The sequence below is a fragment of the Acipenser ruthenus genome, chromosome 43 (assembly GCF_902713425.1).
Source record: "Acipenser ruthenus chromosome 43, fAciRut3.2 maternal haplotype, whole genome shotgun sequence".
Lineage (NCBI taxonomy): Eukaryota > Metazoa > Chordata > Actinopteri > Acipenseriformes > Acipenseridae > Acipenser > Acipenser ruthenus.
The window spans coordinates 3,555,665-3,563,149 of NC_081231.1; the positions used below are offsets into that span (position 1 = coordinate 3,555,665).

General features: G+C 41.1%; 3 non-coding genes across 3 annotated transcripts; all 3 read left to right on the forward strand.

The window, feature by feature from the left end:
- Positions 1–168: 168 nt before the first annotated feature.
- Positions 169–241, forward strand: trnar-acg (transfer RNA arginine (anticodon ACG)). The gene has a single exon. It is a non-coding gene; the product is annotated as a tRNA-Arg (tRNA).
- Positions 242–1,445: 1,204 nt separating this feature from the next.
- Positions 1,446–1,518, forward strand: trnar-acg (transfer RNA arginine (anticodon ACG)). Its single transcript has one exon. It is a non-coding gene; the product is annotated as a tRNA-Arg (tRNA).
- Positions 1,519–2,083: 565 nt separating this feature from the next.
- trnan-auu (transfer RNA asparagine (anticodon AUU)) lies at positions 2,084–2,156 on the forward strand. The gene has a single exon. It is a non-coding gene; the product is annotated as a tRNA-Asn (tRNA).
- Positions 2,157–7,485: the final 5,329 nt, after the last annotated feature.

The window sequence follows — 7,485 nt, forward strand, 5'->3', positions numbered from 1 at the left end:
TGATCATCCACTCTACCAGCTGAGCTATCAATGGGTGACTGAGGGAGTTTCTCGTTGATTACAATACACAGGCAACAAAAGGCTGGGAAGCTCAGGTGACACCAGTAGTATTTAGCTGCCCCCCATTAATTTTGCTGAGTGTGCATTAACAGTACTTGTTGAGCACAGGGGCCAGTGGCGCAATGGACAACGCGTCTGACTACGAATCAGAAGATTGTAGGTTCGACTCCTACCTGGCTCGTGACTTTTGTTGCATGCATTTTGTCCCTCAGCTATTTGAATGAAATTCTTTTTCTCAAGTAAAACTCCAATTTGATCATTTTCCTACCGATTTCTTAAAGTAAAAGCATTCATTGGAGAATAAGAGCATGGAACCCGATACTTCTCACATGCTAAGCAAGAGCATTACCACTTGAACTAATTCCCCATGCTGGACAAGATAAGACATGGGAGCTGCACACACCTATTCAAAGAAATTTCACTTATTCTGATATGATGACGAAGTTTCGACAGCTGTTTAAGATTTCATTCCTTCTCTTTGTCCCTATCATTACATGTAAAAACAGTGAAAGCATCTAAACAGAAATTGTCATCAAACCAGAATTGAACCAGCAACATAAATGCCAGGAGTGCCATTATGATTACCCACTCTACCAGCTGAGCTATCAATGGGTGACTGAGTGAGTTTCTCGTTGATTACAATACACAGGCAACAAAAGGCTGGGAAGCTCAGGTGACACCAGTAGTATTTAGCTGCCCCCCATTAATTTTGCTGAGTGTGCATTAACAGTGCTTGTTGAGCACAGGGGCCCAGTGGCGCAATGCATAACGCGTCTGACTATAAATCAGAAGATTGTAGGTTCGACTCCTACCTGGCTCGTGACGTTTGTTACTTGCATTTTGTCCCTCGGCTATTTGAATGAAATTCTTTTTCTCAAGTAACACTCCAATTTGATCATTTTCCAACATATTTCTTAAAGAAAAAGCATTCATTGGAGAATAAGAGCATGGAACCCGATACTTCTCACATGCTAAGCAAGAGCATTACCACTTGAACTAATTCCCCATGCTGGACAAGATAAGACATGGGAGCTGCACACACCTATTCAAAGAAATTTCACTTATTCTGATATGATGATGAAGTTTCGACAGCTGTTTTAGATTTCATTCCTTCTCTTTGTCCCTATCATTACCAGTAAAAACAGTGAAAGCATCCAAACAGAAATTACCATCAAACCAGATTTGAACCAGCAACATAAACGTCAGGTGTGTCATTATGATCATCCACTCTACCAGCTGAGCTATCAATGGGTGACTGAGGGAGTTTCTCGTTGATTACAATACACAGGCAATAAAAGGCTGGGAAGCTCAGGTGACTGCAGTAGTATTTAGCTGCCCCCCATTAATTTTGCTGAGTGTGCATTAACAGTACTTGTTGAGCACAGGGGCCAGTGGCGCAATGGACAACGCGTCTGACTACGAATCAGAAGATTGTAGGTTCGACTCCTACCTGGCTCGTGACTTTTGTTGCATGCATTTTGTCCCTCAGCTATTTGAATGAATTTCTTTTTCTCAAGTAACACTCCAATTTGATCATTTTCCAACCGATTTCTTAAAGAAAAAGCATTCATTGGAGAATAAGAGCATGGAACCCGATACTTCTCACATGCTAAGCAAGAGCATTACCACTTGAACTAATTCCCCATGCTGGACAGGATAAGACATGGGAGCTGCTCACACCTATTCAAAGAACTTTCACTTATTCTGATTTGATGATGAAGTTTCGACAGCTGTTTTAGATTTCATTCCTTCTTTTTGTCCCTATCATTACATGTAAAAACAGTGAAAGCATACAAACAGAAATTGTCATCAAACCAGAATTGAACCAGCAACATAAATGCCAGGAGTGCCATTATGATTACCCACTCTACCAGCTGAGATACCGATGGGTGGCTGAGTGAGTTTCTCGTTGATTACAATACACAGGCAACAAAAGGCTGGGAAGCTCAGGTGACTGCAGTAGTATTTAGCTGCCCCCCATTAATTTTGCTGAGTGTGCATTAACAGTGCTTGTTGAGCACAGGGGCCAGTGGCGCAATGGATAACGCTTCTGACTATTAATCAGAAGATTGTATGTTCGATTCCTACCTGGCTCGTGACTTTTGTTGCATGCATTTTTTCCCTCGGCTATTTGAATGAAATTCTTTTTCTCAAGTAACACTCCAATTTGATCATTTTCCAACCGACTTCTTAAAGAAAAAGTATTCATTGGAGAATACGGGCATGGAACCCGATACTTCTCACATGCTAAGCAAGAGCATTACCACTTGAACTAATTCCCCATGCTGGACCGGATAAGACATGGGAGCTGCACACACCTTTTCAAAGAACTTTCACTTATTCTGATTTGATGATAATGTTTTGAATGCTGTTATAGATTTCATTCTTTCTTTTTGTCCCTAGAAATGTCTACAGCTACAGCTGCGTGTATTTTTCTGATTACAAGCTGAAACTCGGAGCAGCTGATTCAAATTCCGCGGCGTTCTGGGACACGGCTGAGGGGCGAAGCCCGCAGTACAAACACAAACAAAGGCAGCCAGGCTTCCCAGCGACAGTGTGTGGAAGCGACATCGTGGGAGATGTAAAGTCGTGGACAAGTACAACGCAGTTAGAAGCTGTTGAAAGCAGGTTGACAGCTGCAGAAGCTAAACTAAACTTAAAAATATGGTCTTCAACCCAGTAATCTGTGACAACTGCATGATGTGGGAAATCCGAGAAAACCCAACAGAGCTCAACCAAGTGTGTGTAAAGTGCTGCACGTTCCAGGACTTGCTTCAACGAGTAAGTATACTAGAAAAAGAGATGGAGGAAATGAGACAGCAACAGGAGCTTGAGGAGCTGACACACCCACAATTCATGGAAGAGAGTCGAAACAGCTGGGTTAAGATAGGCAGAAGCAGGGAAAAAAAGAAACTTCGTCAAACACAACCACCAGAAATCCAAACATCCAACAAATTTGAGCCACTTCAACATTTTGATGACCAAAACCAACATCAAGAGAATCAAAAAAACAACATCCAGGACCCTGGCCAGGCAGCAAAAAGAAGGGAGGTCATGATTGCTGGGGACTCTATATTGAGAAACACAGCAAGTTCAATTCGAAGTTTGGACCCCCTTACTACAACAGTGTGCTGCCTTCCAGGAGCCTCAGTCAAGCACATCACTGAGAACGTGGACAGGATCCTAGAACGAACAGGAGACGACCCTGTAGTAGTCGTCCACATCGGTACAAACAACATTGGAAGAGACAGGCCAAGATCTCTGCAAAACAAATTCTGAGAGCTAGGAAGGAAATTTAAAAAACAAGACCAAAACTGTGGTATTTTCTGGGATACTGCCGGCGCCTTGCAAAGGACCATATGGACAGCTGGAAATACAAAATCAAAATGCATGGCTGAAATCGTGGTGCACACAGGAAGACTTCACCTTTCTTGAACATTGGAGCACATTCTACAGCAAGGACTATCTATACAGGTGGGACGGACTGCAGTTAAACAGAAAGGGAACCAATCTACTTGGAGAAAGGATCCTTCAAGAGGTCCAGAAGCATTTAAACTAGAAAGGAAGGGGGGAGAAAACAAAAAAACAGAAGGGAGACCACATCAAAACAAGGGCAACAACTCAGGTAAGACCACTATTAAATGTATTTATCTTAATGCTAGAAGTCTCAGAAACAAAATGTTAGAACTTGAAGCTACTGCACTAACAAGTAACTACAATGTGATAGGTGTTACAGAAACTTGGTTGTCTGAGAGTGATGGAGACGAATATAATATTAGTGGGTAAACACTGTATAGGAAAGACAGGCAGGACAGAAGAGGCGGAGGGGTAGCGCTATACATAAGAAATAGTCTTGAAGCCCAGGTGTTAAATCAGGACAAAGAAAACAATGCAGAATCAATATGGATCAGAATAATGGACACAAATTCAAAGGGCATAATAATAGGAGAATGCTATAGACCGCCAAATTCAGACGTTGAGCAAAATAATCTGTTGTACAATGACATTCGAAATGCGTGTAGAAAAGGAGAAGCCATACTAATGGGGGATTTCAACTTCCCCCATATAAAATGGGAAAACCCGATGGGGGGCTGTGACAGAGATCGAATGAGTCTTAGTGTTAGATCTCCCTCTCGACCTGTGAGAGCACGGTATACGAGGAACAGAGTACCCTTAATGAAATGGCACGACAATTTATTCCGTAGGGTAGATGGAAGTCGGTCAGTTCGGAAGGGGGCGGAGCCATGGCACCCGAGCTCAGTGACCCAGACGGTAAGCGGCGTGGCATCCGAGGACTGGAGGAGCGGATGCGCTCGTTAACCTCGGGGTCATGGGCGAGGGTATAAATAGGGGGCATGGCTTGAGTGATCTGTTCCTTTGCATATGGTTAAGTTAACTAACCGAGAAGGAGCCCGTACTGTGAGTAAACCGTGAGTGTTTTGTGTCTGTGTATTAACACTGTGTGTCTTGTGTGTTATTTGTCACAGAAGATTACTGAGCACGATCCGGAGCTGCAGCCGCAGGCCAGCGAAAAACCCGGACTTCACCACTCACCTTTCACTACCGGAACTGTCTTTGTGTTTGCACCTTTTAGCACTTGAATCACGCACTGTCTTTGTGTTCGTGTTTAGTGTGGGTGTCGGAACGGGACTTTGGGGTTGCGGGTCAAACCCGTGGGATTATAAATTAGAAGTGATACACGCCGCTGTATCACTTCCAGCACTATTATTATTTACAGGTTTTGCCTTGAGGCTCTGGACATTTACTAAATTAAATAAACACCCTTGCACCTGTACCAACGTCTGTCTGTGTAATTATTCTGCACTGCACTCACCTGCACGTCATTACCACTTTGCCACAGGGGCACGACGGACGAAATTGAAATGGTGGAAATGACAAATGACTGCTTCCTAACGCAATTTGTCAAGGCACCGACTAGAGGGGAGGCATGCCTTGATTTAGTCTTTTCAGATAATGAAGACAGAATAACTACAACAGAGGTCAGAGAGCCATTGGCAAACTCAGACCACAACATGGTCTCATTTGAAATATTTTTTAAAACCCCAAAAGTAATGACTAAAGCTAAGGTTTACAATTTTAGAAAAGCAAACTATGAAGGTATGAAACGGAGACTAACAGAAGTAGATTGGAATAAAATAGAGAAAACATCCACAGAAAAAGGATGGCTGTTTTTTAAAAATGTAGTACTAGAGGCACAAAACAATTACATCCCAAAAGTAGACAAATCTAAAGCTAAAACAAAATGGCCAAAATGGTTTAATAGATCAATTAAAAAAAATATTCAGCGAAAAAAGGCACTTTACAGAGCGTTTAAAAGGGACCAAAAACAAAGCACACAGAAAGAGTACTTGGAACTGCAAACACAAGTCAAAAAGGAAGCTAGAAAGGCCAAGAGAGAGATAGAAAACAATATTGCTAAGGGGGCTAAAACCAATTCCAAAATATTTTTCCAATATTATAACAGCAAGAGAACATTCAAAGAGGAGGTTAAATGTCTAAGAGACACAAATGGCAAAATCATAGATGAAGAAAAAAAATAGCAAATATATTAAATGATTACTTTTCACAGGTTTTTACAAAGGAGGACACGGACAACATCCCCCACATGTCGACCTGTTCCTATCCAATTTTAAATAACTTTAGCATAACAGAGGCAGTGTGTTAAAGGGACTAGGAGCTCTTAAAATAAACAAATCCCCTGGGCCAGATGAGATCCTCCCAATAGTACTCAAAGAAATGAAAGAAGTTATTTACAAACCGCTAACCAAGATCATGCAACAGTCTCTTGACACAGGGGTTGTACCGACAGACTGGAAAATAGCAAACGTAATACCGATCCACAAAAAGGGAGACAAAACCGAACCAGGTAACTACAGACCAATAAGCCTGACTTTTATTATATGTAAACTTATGGAAACTGTAACAAGATCCAAAATGGAAAATTACCTATATGGTAACAATATAGTCTTCACAATAGTCCTCTGCTATTCCTAATCTACATTAATGATTTAGATTCTAGTATAGTAAGCAAACTCGTTAAATTTGCAGACGACACAAAAATAGGAGGAGTGGCAAACACTGCTGAAGCAGCAAAGGCCATTCAAAATGATCTAGACAGCATTCAGAATTGGGCAGACACATGGCAAATGAAATTTAATAGAGAAAAGTGTAAAGTATTGCATGCGGGCAAAAAAAATGTGCATTATAAATATCATATGGGAGATAGTGAACTTGAAGAAGGGAACTATGAAAAAGACCTAGGAATTTATGTTGACTCAGAAATGTCTTCATCTAGACAATGTGGGGAAGCTATAAAAAAGGCTAACAAGATGCTCAAATATTTTGTGAGAAGTGTTGAATTTAAATCAAGGGAAGTAATGTTAAAACTCAACAATGCATTAGTAAGACCTCACCTAGAATATTGTGTTCAGTTCTGGTCACCTCGTTACAAAAAGGATATTGCTGCTCTAGAAAGAGTGCAAGAGGGACCAGAATTATTCCGGATTTTAAAAAAAGGCATGTCATATGCAGACTGGCTATTCAGTCTTGAACAAAGAAGACTACGCGGTGATCTGATTCAAGCATTTAAAATTCTAAAAGTATTGACAATGTCGACCCAGGGGACTTTTTCGACCTGAAAAAAAGAAACAAAGGGTGTCACTTTTTTACACAGAGAATTGTGAGGGTCTGGAACCAACTCCCCAGTAATGTTGTTGAAGCTGACACCCTGGGATCCTTCAAGAAGCTGCTTGATGAGATTCTGGGATCAATAAGCTACTAACAACCAAACGAGCAAGGTGGGACGAATGGCCTCCTCTCGTTTGTAAACTTTCTTATGTTCTTAATCTAATTATTTGAAGACTTAAAAACTAAACACAAATGTTTGTGTACATTCAATTTATTATGCAGCAGTTTAATCTAAGAATTAAAGAATGCTTTATATCGTGGTATAAATACCCCATCAGTTCAGTATTGTATCACAAAAATATCAGTAATTCTGTTTTAAATATCTAGGTCCGCCCCTTTTTACTGAACTCATTCAAGGAGGAATGTACATTATCAACCAATGCAGTCTAAGCTCTACAATGTAAAAGCTGAACAGTGTTTTGGTGCCACCTACTGGATACATCGAAGCACTTACATTTTTACGGTTTTGTGGCAATTTAACTTGTAACTTTTGAACGGCTACATCCTAACGGTCACTCAAATAGAATAGTGGTGCTTAATAAAACCTAAGAGATGTATTGTCATGTTTTAAAAATAAATGCTTTTTGCAATGTGCACATTCTGTAGGCTACAGAAAGCCTGGAGGAAGCGCTTTGATAATGCGTCCCCTCGAGTCTCACAGAGCAGCGCACTCCTTGGCGTGTCTCATTGCTGGTGACTCTTCTGCTGCTGTGGACG